Raw genomic sequence first — 13,869 nt, 5'->3', positions numbered from 1 at the left:
GGGGGGAGGATGATCGCACACGCGGCACAGATGTGTTTGAAACATCGTGCCGCTCTAGCCATGCCTAGCCTAAATTTATATCTACATCCTCTCTACCCCTCCGCAATCCTCCCTTCTTCCTCTTTGAACACACTCTCTCTCTCTCTCTCTCTCTCTCTCTCTCTCTCTCTCTCTCTCTGTCGTGCATTTCGCGCACACCGTGCGTCTCGTAATCCGCGCTAATTTAATTGCTCGTCGTCATCGATGGCCATTAACTGGAATAGAATTGTCGGCAGTATCACTGCCGGTACAAGGGCCGGCTGCTACGCGCACACCGTGTGGAAGAGGTAACGATGACATTATAGAGTTCGAAACTATCATCGAAGTATCGTCGCGTGCGAGGAGATCGAGGAGTTCTTCGTTTCTTTCACGGGCGCTTTCTACGATTCTGCGCTCTTCCGTTCTCTCGCTCCGCGCCGTGAACATATATATACCTTTTTTTTTATTTCAAGAGAGCTTAAAGAAAGTGTGCTTGGAAAGAAAACAGAGGTCTAAAGACCAGACAATATATATCTGGTGGAAAGTATATTATGGATATTAACGTTTTATATTCTTTATATCTGTCCCCTTTTATACTACTTATAAAAATTAAATTTTCTGTCGAGAATGCTTAAGACGTTCTAAAAATTTATCTAGTAAACGTTCTTTTCTTCCTCTCTAAAATTTCACGACGATTTTCTATATGTAATCTGAGCGCAGCACGTGGCTTGAAATATCGAAAAGCGTGATATTGATGCACATATTGTTTCCGGCGTCATCGACGCCTGATTATTACCTGCCGCGTAACGTCAGCCGATTGTTACGCACGCAACCATCAACGTCCAATAAATTTATGGGGCCTATGGATGTAGCTCGGCCGTCTACTGTTGAAGACCCTTCACACGAAATGTAATTGGCCAACCGGCCGAATGAGCGTCGAACATGTCGTTAATGTAACCACTGTTAAGCATTGTAATGATCGACTGAATTGGGGATGATTGGAAACATAGGGAAGAGGCATCAGCGTTACGTGCATCTTATCGCTTTCGCATGTCAGGATGATATTACAAATGTATTTGCTTGTTTTTTTTTTCTTTTTAATGACATTACATGCCATGAAGTTTATAAATTAGCGCTTATTACACGATTAATCTTGCTTGAGATGTTGCTTATTAAAAAGAACTTTGGAGCGATAAAAAAATAAAGTATAGTAAAATATATTAAAATATAATAAAATATAGTAGTGTTGTAATATATATTTTATATTCATTGATAAAATAATATATATTTTTTGTAATATAAAATATGATTTTTACGCATGGAATCGTGAAAATTTTTATTGGAATAGGGCTTTCAAGCTTTTAGATAAAATCCGCCGTATCCGATGCTGCGCGTAGTTATAAAACATGGAAAATAGGGCACTGTGTGTAAACCGAGATGGAATATTTAATCGAATATTACACCGGCGAGAGAGAGAGAGAGAGAGAGAGAGAGAGAGAGAGAGAGAGAGAGAGAGAGAGGTTTCGAAGGGGGCGAGGATCGCTTTTTTGTTACGCGGGACGCGCAAACGCGATCGAGGAAAACATGCGTTGAGCGTGAATCGCAAAAGAACAGAATCGTATTGCGGGCCGCGAATAAAAAGCGATATCGACGAGTGCTGTTCGCGGCAAGAGCATCTCTCTCTCTCTCTCTCTCTCTCTCTCTCTCTCTCTTCCTCCCTCTCTCTCTCTCCCTTTCTCTCGCCAGTCTACCGAAGACGAAACGCGCCTCACCATAATTAATCAAAGCGCGGATCTGGAGGATCCAATTAGTGGCGAGCGCGCTTCATTCGGAGATTGTCTCGAGAGAGCTGCCGCGGCCAAAATGAGGATAGGGAATAATGGAGGATAGAGGACGCATTAAAGTTCAACCGAAAGGCATTAGTCGCGCAAATACAGGCCGCTGACCTTAAGCGGGATTTGCAGTCGTCGATTTGTACATCGTCATTATCCCAGGCTCGTTCATCAGTGACGTATGCCCATCTCTCGACCGACCGCGTTACTAGATCCAGCTAAGAAACACATTTCGTTGCTCGAACTTTGGATAACCAAAAATGTTAAAATTAAATTTATCGCGTCGACGAACGTTTATTCGTTTTATGATTATTCAGCTGCGATAACCGAACAAATTTCATTTTTCTGTTATCGTGTATACTTAAAGTCTTCTAGTATATTTAATAATATATTTTTATAATAACGATGTATTCTTTTTTAACATGGAGTGTTTAACAAGTAAACATAATGGAGAAACACACTCCCTTCAAATAGAACGAAATTTAAAAGGCCATTACGAGGCAATACTCAGTGTCGATGATGATGCCTCTCTTCTCGGATTATTTTATCGCAATAAGGACTTAAAAGAGCTGTTATGTACGTAAATCCTATTACCGAAAGGTCGACACGTACTTTAGTTTTATTGCCGGTAGTAATGCATGAGAATACCTGAATGATTAAAACACATAAAGCTACGTAGTTGTTAAAAAGGCAGTACAATTTCCCTATGTGGATAACTATATCGCGGCAAAGGTAACTATTACTATGGCGGATAAAAAATAAATTTCATGCTATGCGTAAAATGTATATTACACGGTGATAATTGGGTACTATTGCGTGATTGACAAAAGGGTGATGAAACTCGTGGTATCAGCGGTTAAACGACAAATCGAGTCGCCTCTCTTTTATGACACGTGAGTGTAGAATATATTATAATTACCGTGATATTACTTGCACGGCTATTACGGTTAAAGTCATGCAACTGCCGCAGTGAGAACTTATTGTGTGGATACGTGTCTCTTAACGCTTATCCTGGCACATTGTGCCACACGTTAAACTTGCGCTGCTCATTACGTAGCTCCTTAATTAGGTCAGTTCCATTTGTTTCCAGTCCAGAGTCCAGAGTAGAAGCTGCGCTTTCTTTTATCCGCGATTATATGCCAACGTAATAATAATGTAAAATTAAAAGCACGTACGAAATCATAAAATTACTCGCGCGGAGATTACATGATGACTGGATATCAAGGACTGGAACGCATTCCGACAATTAAAATTAAAATAAAAATAGTCCGTTTAGCTGCACGCTGACCGAAGCTCGAGGAAGAATAAAATTTTACGTAATATATTTGCCATTACGCAAATAATAAAAAATGTCATCCCGATGCCCACTGTGTGTCCCACTTGTAATATACTGATATTAAACCAGACGCGGAGAAAAGACGCGGATGTGGGAATTATAACGGGAGCATTAACCAATTGGAAAAATACTGCTATCAGCCGATAGTACGGCTGCAGGTTGTGAATTAATCAAATTTTTATGCTATTGTTCTCCTCGATTGCGAGCATTATGTCATGTGGAAAAAGCGCATCTAAATATGCGCGATATTTATGCGATGGCGCAATATCGTAATAGCGCGAATGCCGATAGTAAATCCATACGTTCGGCAATGTCTCCCTACCCCCCTTCGCCTGGGTCCGCCGGGCGTTTACGGTTTTAATTTCACCCCGGTTACGCAAGATCACCGCGGACACATAAATCGACGGGGAATCGGTAGCGACGGCCGCATTTCATTTTTCCCGTGTGTGCGTGCATTAGAAAAATATTTCGCCGGGAAAAGAGAGTCACGGCGGTCGCCAGCCGTGGGACATAATAATGAAAAACAAAGATCAACACATTATTATTCTATCAATATGACTCGTTTATTGCGGATCGTTGAATTGAACGGAGTGGCCCAGACAATAAAGGAAAAGAGAAAAGTGTGCGTGGTATATGATCGCTGCGCTTTTTTTTCCCCTCCGGGTGTAATTTTGCAGTTTTCCGTCACGTTTGTTCGCTCGTGCTCGAGGCATGCGGTGATAATACCCGGAATTACATGGGGGTTCTGCGCTACGTGTCTATATAATGAACTAAATGTCGTGCCGGTGGGGTGCCTCGCCCTGACGCTTCGAATCCCCGAAAGAAAGCGCGGGTGTAATAAACGGGGGAGGGAGGGAGAGAGAGCGAGTGTCCGTGCGTAAGAAGCGGAATTGAAACATCAGGGCGCACGATTCGCTCGTAAATGGAACGTTCGCCGATTTTCCAGATTGCGAAGGAAGAACGGAAGGCGAGGAGAAAGCGCGCTGCCGAGAAGGAAGTCGTTTCGCCTAGGCGACAGGGCGGCAAGTTCAAATGGTCGGAAGCGAGGCGACGATGTCGTCCGCTGTTTCCAAGAGATATCCATGTACTTGATGATGGTACGTAGGGTAACGAAAAGGATGTCTCCTATGTGCGTTATACACTGCGACGTTTCCTCTTGCGGATTTATTCGGCGATATATTGGACAACTTCTTTTGGTTCTGCCTTACACAATGTTCCGATTTTGACTTTTCTCGTCTTCCGATGGTGGTCTGACGACGAACGAAGGTCAGGAAGGGCCAGGCACGAATTGATTATCCTTATCGATGACGATCGATGCTTACGGCCGAGATACGCGTGAATGATCGGCGAGCGAATTCCGCTCCGTTTGCTCGTGAGCACCGTGAGCATTACCACCAGCCTGGAAATTTAATTTGTACGATGAATAAGCTTGAAGTGTAGTGTTAGTGCCGGACCGCTTGCATGGCCGTGCGGTAATAATAAAAAAAGAATAGAAATTGCACGATGATAGATTTTCAAAAAAGAAATTTACGTTAATTTACGTGGCTTATCCTCTTGACAGTTCTCTCCGAGGTAAAGGATGATTTATTAACTGTATAAATTAAAACGAGTTGCGGGGATTACCAATATTAATGGGTTAAGTAACTCAAACTCGATATAAACGTCATCGCATATATGGGACACACGACATACAACGATTTTAATAATTTATACATTCAGACATACTTTCCTCGAGGTTGATAACTTAGTAATTTTGTATTTCCATTTTTGTAAATTTCACTCTGATTATTCGTGAGTGCCGAAAACATTATCGTGAACGTGGAAATTAATTTATATGATAAATAAAGATGCACGTTAATACGTGCCGGATCGTGTGTGGTAGCACGTTAATTATGGGAAAAAAAAAAAACAGAAATTACACGGCGATAAATTTTCAGAGTACGGTTTTGATTTACGCTACCCGTCCTCTCGACCAAGATTCTTTGTGAGATGATTTAAAAATGATTTATTTACATCACTCTTCTTTCAATTTCCAATTGTCTGACTAGATAAATAAAAGAATTAACAACACTCACCGCCGCCGCCGTATCCGCCACTGCCACCGCCGTATCCGCCGCCTCCGCCGAACTTCCACCCGCTGCTGCCACCGCCGTATCCACCACCGCCGTATCCGCCACCTCCACCGCCGCCGAACTTCAATCCTCCACCACCGCCGTATCCGCCACCGCCATATCCACCGCCGCCGCTGCTGAGCGTGATCACTTTGACAATTTTTCCGCCACCACCGTAACCGCCGCCGCCGCCGCCGCCGCCGTATCCACCACCGCCGCCGAACTTCCATCCGCTGCTGCCACCGCCGTAACCACCGCCGCCGTATCCACCACCACCGCCGCCGCCGAACTTCCATCCACCGCCGCCACCGCCGAATCCGCCACCGCCATATCCACCGCCGCCGCTGCTTATGTAACCACCTATAATTTCGAGATCGTGATCGATACTTTATTATTTTTCAGCACATTCGAAAATTCCGGTTTCCCAGTAAATTAGGTAACCGCTTGCAATTTATAGAGAGGTGAGACGTATACGTTCGCGCGATGTACGATTTATCGACTTTCTTTGTACGACGGCGAGAGCTTGGTACCAGGTGGTTGCGCGCGCGCTCTTCTCGGCCCGCAAATTGCCACGAGGTATTTTGCGATTGCTACAAGAAGGAGACTGGTTGCGCTCTGCCGATTGTGTAAGTCTCAAAGGGCAGGGGGCAGGTACAAATTGCTCTTTGGATTAAATCTTATGAGCCCGTTTAATATCGCTGAACCAGCTAGTTAATAATCATATATATAAAAAAAACATACATAAAGAAAGAGAGGAAAATTATTTATATGAAATCTCTGCGTTTGTCTGCGTGTCCGTCCGCTTGTTAGTGCAAATAACAACTGCAGTGTAGGTTATTATCTCAAATAATAATTCTTGCTGTGACAGTAATGGCAATAATTAATTTGTTTGGAATTTACGACGAGCTTTCGAAAGAGCAATGACTCCCGTTATTAAAAAAATATGAATATTATTTTATAAGAAAATATTACGTTCGTGAATATCATTTGAATATCATTTTTGATCCGCACATTTTTCTAATTCATCCGTTCGCGATATTCAGTCAAATTGAAAGATTTGATATAAATTTATTTTAAAAATACAATAGGATATAATAAATTTTTTACGCGACACTAGCGAATTGGAGCGCTTACAGTCGGTCGCAATCACTTTTCGGATTCTGGCGTACCGAGGGGGGACAAAAACATCGCGAACACTTCACACGCGGGACACCCCCGCCGTAATCCCCGATCGTCGCTTCCATAAGCCCTCATTGTACTCACCGTATGCGGTGGCGGCGAGCGCCAGCACGAGCGTGACTACGAACACCTGCAACGAGAGAACAACCAGGCGTGAGAGCTTTAACAATCGCGAGAAATTGATCGCGGCGCGAGAGAGTACGCTTCGACCATTCGATATATGTATACTAAATGTTAAACGCGAGATGTTCGTGATAGATTCGTGTAGACCCGCTTCTTACGTACCTTCATGTCGGAGGTGTTTGATGCCCACCGTCGGGCCCGCCAGCTCTTTTATAGCTCCTGCCTTTCTTCGCCGCGGAGGCCCCCGCCCTTCCGCCTTCCCTTCCCCCGTGTGTTCTTCTTCTGGATCACGAAACCCGACTTTCGTGCCCACCACCGTCTCACCACCATCGCCGTCCACTACGAAAATTCCCGTTCGCCGTTCTAGACAACCGCGTCTCCCCACCCCCGTCTCCGTTGCGTCGCGCGATAACGAGACGCGAGACGCTAATCTTGACACCCGACCGTCCGATCGTTCCCCAAGATCGAGAAGTCGCCTCTCGCGCGTCTCGGGGGATCTCTCTCCGCGGGGATTATTTCGCGACAACTCGCGACACCTCGCTCGAACGACGGGGGATGGCGTGTGGAAATACGGCGACCTCGTTGGCGAGAAACGCGGCGGTGATTCATCGGCCGAGATAATCGCGCGACGTTCACGGAATATTCGCCTCTTTGAAGGAGAACGAGAGCCCCGCCGGGCACGCCGATTGCGGAATCTCCGTTCGTATGCTCGGCGCGGTAGTAATTATCGCGCGGCGAATCGTGCTCGCTGGACCGGAAACGCCGGGACAGACGCTTTCCACCCTGGAGATCGTTTCTTCAGTCTGGACACGCATGCCCGGTGACTCTTTCGTGATATTAACCCATCCGGCCCGGTTCTCGCCGAGTGAGCAAATCACACTTATACAAGATGTTTCGAAAATGGAACTGTCGAGTCGAATCGTCGTAATCTGGAGTCAAAGACTCTTCTTTTGTGTGAACCGAATTTTGATTGCTACGCTTACGCGTACGAAGGTCTTCGTTTACATTAGATTTTTTTTTTTTTTTTTATTAGATTTTTAATCCATTTAAAATTCCATTGTGATTCTTTTAATTTACAGAATGAGAAAGTGAGACAGTTGATCAAGTTTATTCAAAGAAGATATGAAACATGAATTACACTACATACATCCTAATTTTTATTTTTGAGCTGAATCATTTTTTTTTTTTTTTTAAATAGAGAAGTGTGACTAGGAATTTGTGTTTCTTTCGGGAATTCTTTTAGGAGATCTTTTATTTCTCTCAGTTTCAGGCATCGATCGTAAAAACGAAAATTAGTTGTACAGAAAAGGAAAACCTCGCTCGAGGGAATTGGCCAATGGGTACATAGACACCGCGATTGCCACGGCGCGGTACGCGAAATTGTGCAAGTTTCATGTGAGGAGATAAACATCTCTGAGCCATTTTTATCTCGAGACGATCTCTTGGCAGCGTGCACTCTCGCGCCAGGATTACCGCACCATTATTATTAGAGGCCACGTAAATAAATTGTAATTTCTGATAATCCTTCCTGGCGTAACAGCCGATCGCTCGCCGATTCCCACAGTTTCGCGAGGGGAACGCGTTCTCGATGACGTCGCGTGTCAAATCGTAAGGCAACATAGATCAGATAGGAGTCACGGTCGAAGAAAAAGATTAATAGACAATAACATTATGCGTGACAGAAAAATTAATAGCATCGTTTACTGAGTTAAAATCAAAGTAATGATGAAGACAATACATAAGTATTGATGGGGAGATAACATTTATAATGGCCATTTGAAAATGAAATTATTCATTTCAAAATGAAAATGCAATAATAACTGCAGTCCTACAGTCGTCGCTAATTAGCTAATAAATCAAGCTGTACAGATTAATGGGAGATTAATCTCCAATCAATTCAACATGAAAATTAATAATTCAACAGCGGGGGAGATATACCCGCAAGCTGAGAGGAGGGAGGACGGCTCTGCCTTCATTTTTGTTTTTTTTTTTTTTTACTTTTTTTAGTTGCACTTTGTTCAGCATCCGCTTAATCGCGCTTCGGGAAACAATGCATGGGGAGGGAGAGGGGGGGGAGGGTTTAATGGATCGTCGCCTCAATGGCGATCCTTCTTCGTGTCGTGGCGAGGTAACGTCTCGCCGCGTGCCTGACTATCGCTCGCGCGCTTTACTCTCGATCGTTGCACAAAAACCAGGCGAGATAGCTCTCCGCAGAAGGCGAAGGCCTTCCTGGCCTTTCACCGGTGCCGATGTCCGCGCGCGAACGTGCCTGACCTCCTCGCGCTCGGTTAGCTCATCGAACCGCGCGCGATGATTGATACGAGTAATTTGGATGGGACAATACCGGCCATTGATGTTATCAAGGTCGAGCGCACTCGGGGAGGGGGGAGGGGACGGTGGGGAGGAGGGGGGAGGGGAGAGTAACTAATGAAAGCTGTCATCCTGTCGCGAAGAGGAGCGATGAAGAAGTGACAGCTTCGCAAACGCGTAGATACGCGCACACGTGGATGGATCTCTTATTATTTCATCGGGCACACGGCATTTAGTATGCAGCGTTTGTGTAATCGCGTTTGGAAGTTCGTAAGATGCGTGTAGTTGTGTTGCGCACGCGCGCGCGCGCGTGTTACCTTTGAGGTAATCGGTGCGTTCTCCGCGGAATTGCAAACTCAAACCGAGGTGATTCGGATCGTTTCGCATACGTCTCGATGTCGATGACTACCTAATATCTAAAGTTCACAACTATCTCGACGACGATCACGTGTATATACGCGGTAATCGTAAAAGCGAGCTGGCCTCCAGAAATGCGGAATCGCCGAACGACCTATCGAACCTGATCTCCGCATCGGTGAAAGTTAGATCGTTCGATTATAATCCTGAGCAGTTTTAGCGCATGAGTTATGATAGGATGTTAGGGTACCCTCTTATATATATATATATATATATATATATATATATATGTATAAGTATATATAAGTATATTAGCTATTGCACCTAATATACACGCTAAATTCTTGTGGGTTGTAAGGTGAACGTATTATCCGATATTACGCAGTACATTTAGTGTGGAGCATAAAATTGAAGACTCTTTAAAGAAAGACTATAAACTGTGCGAGAAAAAGCGTAACGTTAGAATTACTTTTACGTAATAAAATATTCCAGTTTCGAAGAGGGCGTAATTCTCTTATGCCAAATGCTCAATTTGCAAAATCGAGGAGAATTTGTCTTGATCGTCCACCTCGACACTGCTTCGCCTTAGGGCAACGTTTCATCCCGCTGAGTGCTGCACGATCATAATTAGATAAATCGAGTCTGTATATAAGAGCTATCTCTTGAGCTTGATTTTCCTTGCTCCTAACCGAGTTTTCCCCGATATACGTGAGCGAGAAATAAATGGCGAACATTGTTGATCGAGGGAATTGTGTATGTTTGAGTTGCAAAATACGCGTGCATCGTCGACATCGAGAAAGGGCGATGGAATCTCTCTCTCTCTCTCTCTCTCTCTCTCTCTCTCTCTCTCTCTCTCTCTCTTTCGAACCGCGGGATACCACAAGTACGTGACGTAATATTACGTGCCTCACGGTCAGAAGGTGAAAACCGGTCGGCGCCTGAGACCGCGGGATTTTCTCGCCGGAAAAACCGAAGCGTATCCTCGAGCGAGATTGTTGAGCGAGTTCTAGATCGACCGGTTTTGTTGGTGGTTTCTCAATGCCAAATATAATACACCGTTGTGCACGGAATTGAGATGTATAATCCGGGAACGTCTCGGATTTATCGTCCTCTTGTCTAAAAACGGCTATTAAAGTTGAAAGGACTTTCTCATTAGTGGGAAAACTAATGGGGTATCTAATAACGGAGTAATAATGTCGCATTAAAGAAGAAATTGTACGAACTGTAATTTTCAAAAAAATTTGTCACTTGTTAGATTAAATAAAATTTATTCGGTAGAGAAATACGGTTTAAAGTTTAACGCGTAAACTTTGTGAAATATAATTCTTCTGGTATTACAAGATTATGTAAAAGCTTTTTAATGGCCGAAATATGAATTGCATTTTTACGGATTTAATTACGATCATGATCGTGCATATATTTTGGAATTTCAAGATTATTTGATTACTAGAACTTGTTTGCGACTATATCGCATGCATATTAAAAGTACACATGTAAATGTAAGCATTGCAGATTATGCACGTCCGTTCTCGCATCGTACCACATTTATCGATGATCGATCTATAGAGTCGAGTGGTGATCTAGCAAGTTGTCATCCTCGTTAGAAGTTACTCAAATGTATAACGAGGTGTTACACATGTAGTTTGACGAGCAGAGCAAACGGGAGAAACTGTCGGGCATAACGTAACAGAGTGATCGAATAAAGCCAATGTAAAGTTTGAACTTGCATTTACGATTAGTACTGCGCAAAATCCAATCCCTGCTTACGTTTTTCTAGCACGATCATCAATATCACTTCAGACTTCACTTCAAATGAATATCGTTATCTTCTTCTTGAAATAATATACGTGATAAAACAGATTTATGGTCTCTCTTTTAACATTCAGTAAGTATTTATGAAATTAATTTAATTAAATTAAAGTTCTATTCTAAAAAGAATGAATCTCTGCACCATCTACATATCTTATATTTGGGAAACACGTCGATTTCTTAAGATTTCATATACGTCTGTCTTTTACTTTTACTTTTACTGTATAAATAGAGGCCCGAAGATTGCGGTATGCGAGCGTGGTAATTAGATCTACCTGCGTAATCGCGTATGTACGAATGTATGAATTTCGTAGGAATGAATGCAGATCCGCAGCCGATGTTTCGTTCTACGCGGCGGACGATCTTTTCGCAGAATTATTGGGTTATCGTCCTGAAAATCGCAACCTGCCACCGCCGCTCGCCGTCTCGTTACGAGGACTCGAGTGGCAACTCCGATATGGACGGTAATGAGCGGCATTGTCTGTCGGGCGATGCTTCATACATCGCTTTTCCCTCCTCGGATACGCGGCTAATTATTAAGTGTCCCGGTTTGCCGGCTATTATGCCAGTTTCTTAATATAGAACTACCGATGCTGACTGAATAATCGTCGCGATCAAGAATTGCAAATGATTTCGCATCGCGGGAATTTGTCTCTTATTACCTTTGCCATACTGATGTTACCGTACAATTGTGGTTGATCAGTCAGCAATCTTTCTAAAATTAGTTTAATCCTAATTTAATTTCAAATTTCCAACGTTTTGCGTTTTACCAATAGTTTCCTGTCTCCTGAAAATTCTTGTTGGCCCGCCAATTTAGGTAGGCTATAAAAGTCTTTGGTTGTTACGCGTTAACCGCAAATAGACTTTAAATCGATGGATGCAATATAAATATACGATATCACAGTGTTGTAAATCATTCTGCTCGCATTTCTATCCTGAAAATCCGCGATCGCGCCGTATATTGAATGCTCGTATCATGCAAGCTTGAAGTCAGCGCACAACTCCTCGAGGGATAAGCCGACGTTACTCGGAACGTCGCGTGTGTTATAACACGCGATGGAACAGATATAACAATTGACGTATTTGTCACGGTTAGGACTCGGCGAACGTGCGCGGAACGCACACCGGGACGCGGAAATGCAAGCTCGCTTATTACGAACGACACCGACATTAGTCGGTGGAAAGTCCAATTAAAGCCGAATCCGTGCCGGCGCGAAATCCGAAAGTCGAATCTCGACTGACATGTCGCGACGTGCGAGAGGTTCGAATTTACGCGCATTATTTGCCGGATCGATATTTATCGCGCGGAGTTATTTATTTCAACAAGACTCAATTAATTTAGTATCTAATCGTCGTCGCTTTGCCGCCTCGGGCGCGCGGATATGAGACGAGCGTGACATTTGAAATAAATTGCAAATTTGCTGCCGTATGAAAGGAGGGAGGGATTTGCGCATTAATGTATGTACGGCTTGACGTACGTTGCGTCGTAGCGCGCTATCAAAACAATGAGAGCCGCGAAAAGGGGGACTCTCGCGAAGATACCCACAGCAATCTCTTCGTAACCGGCGGACAAATGCCGGAAAGAGCTCTAAAATCCACCGAGGCAAAGCTACGTTGCGGACAAAGTATGCAAATTCGGTCCGTAAAACGTTACACGCTAAATGCAAAGCAGAGATGAGCGATTGACTGACGATGAGAAGAGGGGGAGAGGGGGTGATGCGCGACTGCGAAAAGTCACGCGATATTACGACCGATAGAGATGTAAATTGCACAGCGACAAATGCACGCGTCTCATCTTTATAGCGTGATTTGTGCGCATCTATTATCAGATCCATTTTCGGGAAATCGTTTTCCCATGTCGGCTGTTTTTTTCGTTATCTCTTCCTTGAGGTATAATGGGTCTGGCTTTTGTCAGATATATTGCGATATTATCTTGCGATAATTAAGACTGATAAGAGAATATTTGTTTACTACGTTGCCATTGATGAAAATATAAATAGAATTTTATTTACATAGTAATCTAATCATTAAGGACATAAAATGCAAAATCTCGTATTTAACGGGGCTTCATTCGGATGTAAAATATCACGATATGAGGGAAGACATTTCAATCATGAATTAACCGGATCGGATTAAGCGCTTCGGAGGCTGATAACATTGGAAAAGGGTGTCCAAACAGTGGCAGATGTCAAGGAACCACTTGCGTAAAATCGGCCCTTAGCTCATTACGACCGCGAATTACGAATTAGTTCGTACGGAATTCAAAGGAGTCCGGGGCATAAATGAAACCCGGCCACGAACTATTACGAGACACGAGGGACGGAAGAGCGTGACCGGTTCGGACAAATTGCCTCTCGATTTATGGCGGCGGCCACGAGAGTCGGTCGCGGTGGTGGTACGGGGCACGATTTGTGACTCTCGCATGCGGGGGAAACGCCCGGCGTAAATACACGGGAATGGCGGAAAAAAAATCGGATCGTCGCGGCGCGGCCGTATTCGCCGAATGAAACTTCGACCGAAATTCTCTTTCTAATCCGATAAGCTCGCGTACCGTGCAATATCGATGAGTGCAATCGTGATAGTTGAGAATGAAGATAAAGGATCTTTCGCGAACTTTAAAAGCGTAAAATGTAATAGCTTCCTTCTTTCTCCTCCCCCCCTTCCCTCTTCCACGTCTCTTTTAAACGTTGATTAATATATTCTCTTTTTATTCGCGCATGTTATCTAATTGCTAATTTTTTTCTATCCAAACACGCTGTTAAAATACTGATAATTAATGCGTCTTGCGCTCGAA

The 13,869-nt window shown here is 43.8% G+C and overlaps 1 long non-coding RNA gene across 1 annotated transcript; it reads right to left on the bottom strand.

The window, feature by feature from the left end:
• Positions 1 to 3,724: 3,724 nt before the first annotated feature.
• LOC148934929 (uncharacterized) lies at positions 3,725 to 5,442 on the bottom strand. The gene is made up of 2 exons (XR_016140848.1): positions 5,262 to 5,442; positions 3,725 to 4,585 (listed from the first exon to the last, which is right to left on the bottom strand). It is a non-coding gene; the product is annotated as an uncharacterized LOC148934929 (long non-coding RNA).
• Between the last annotated feature and the right edge of the window lie 8,427 nt (positions 5,443 to 13,869).

The sequence above is a fragment of the Pogonomyrmex barbatus genome, unplaced genomic scaffold (assembly GCF_055798465.1).
Source record: "Pogonomyrmex barbatus isolate J1 unplaced genomic scaffold, ASM5579846v1 scaffold7, whole genome shotgun sequence".
NCBI classification, from domain to species: domain Eukaryota; kingdom Metazoa; phylum Arthropoda; class Insecta; order Hymenoptera; family Formicidae; genus Pogonomyrmex; species Pogonomyrmex barbatus.
Note: the sequence above shows the minus strand (reverse complement) of the source record. Positions and strands in the feature narration are given on the sequence as shown.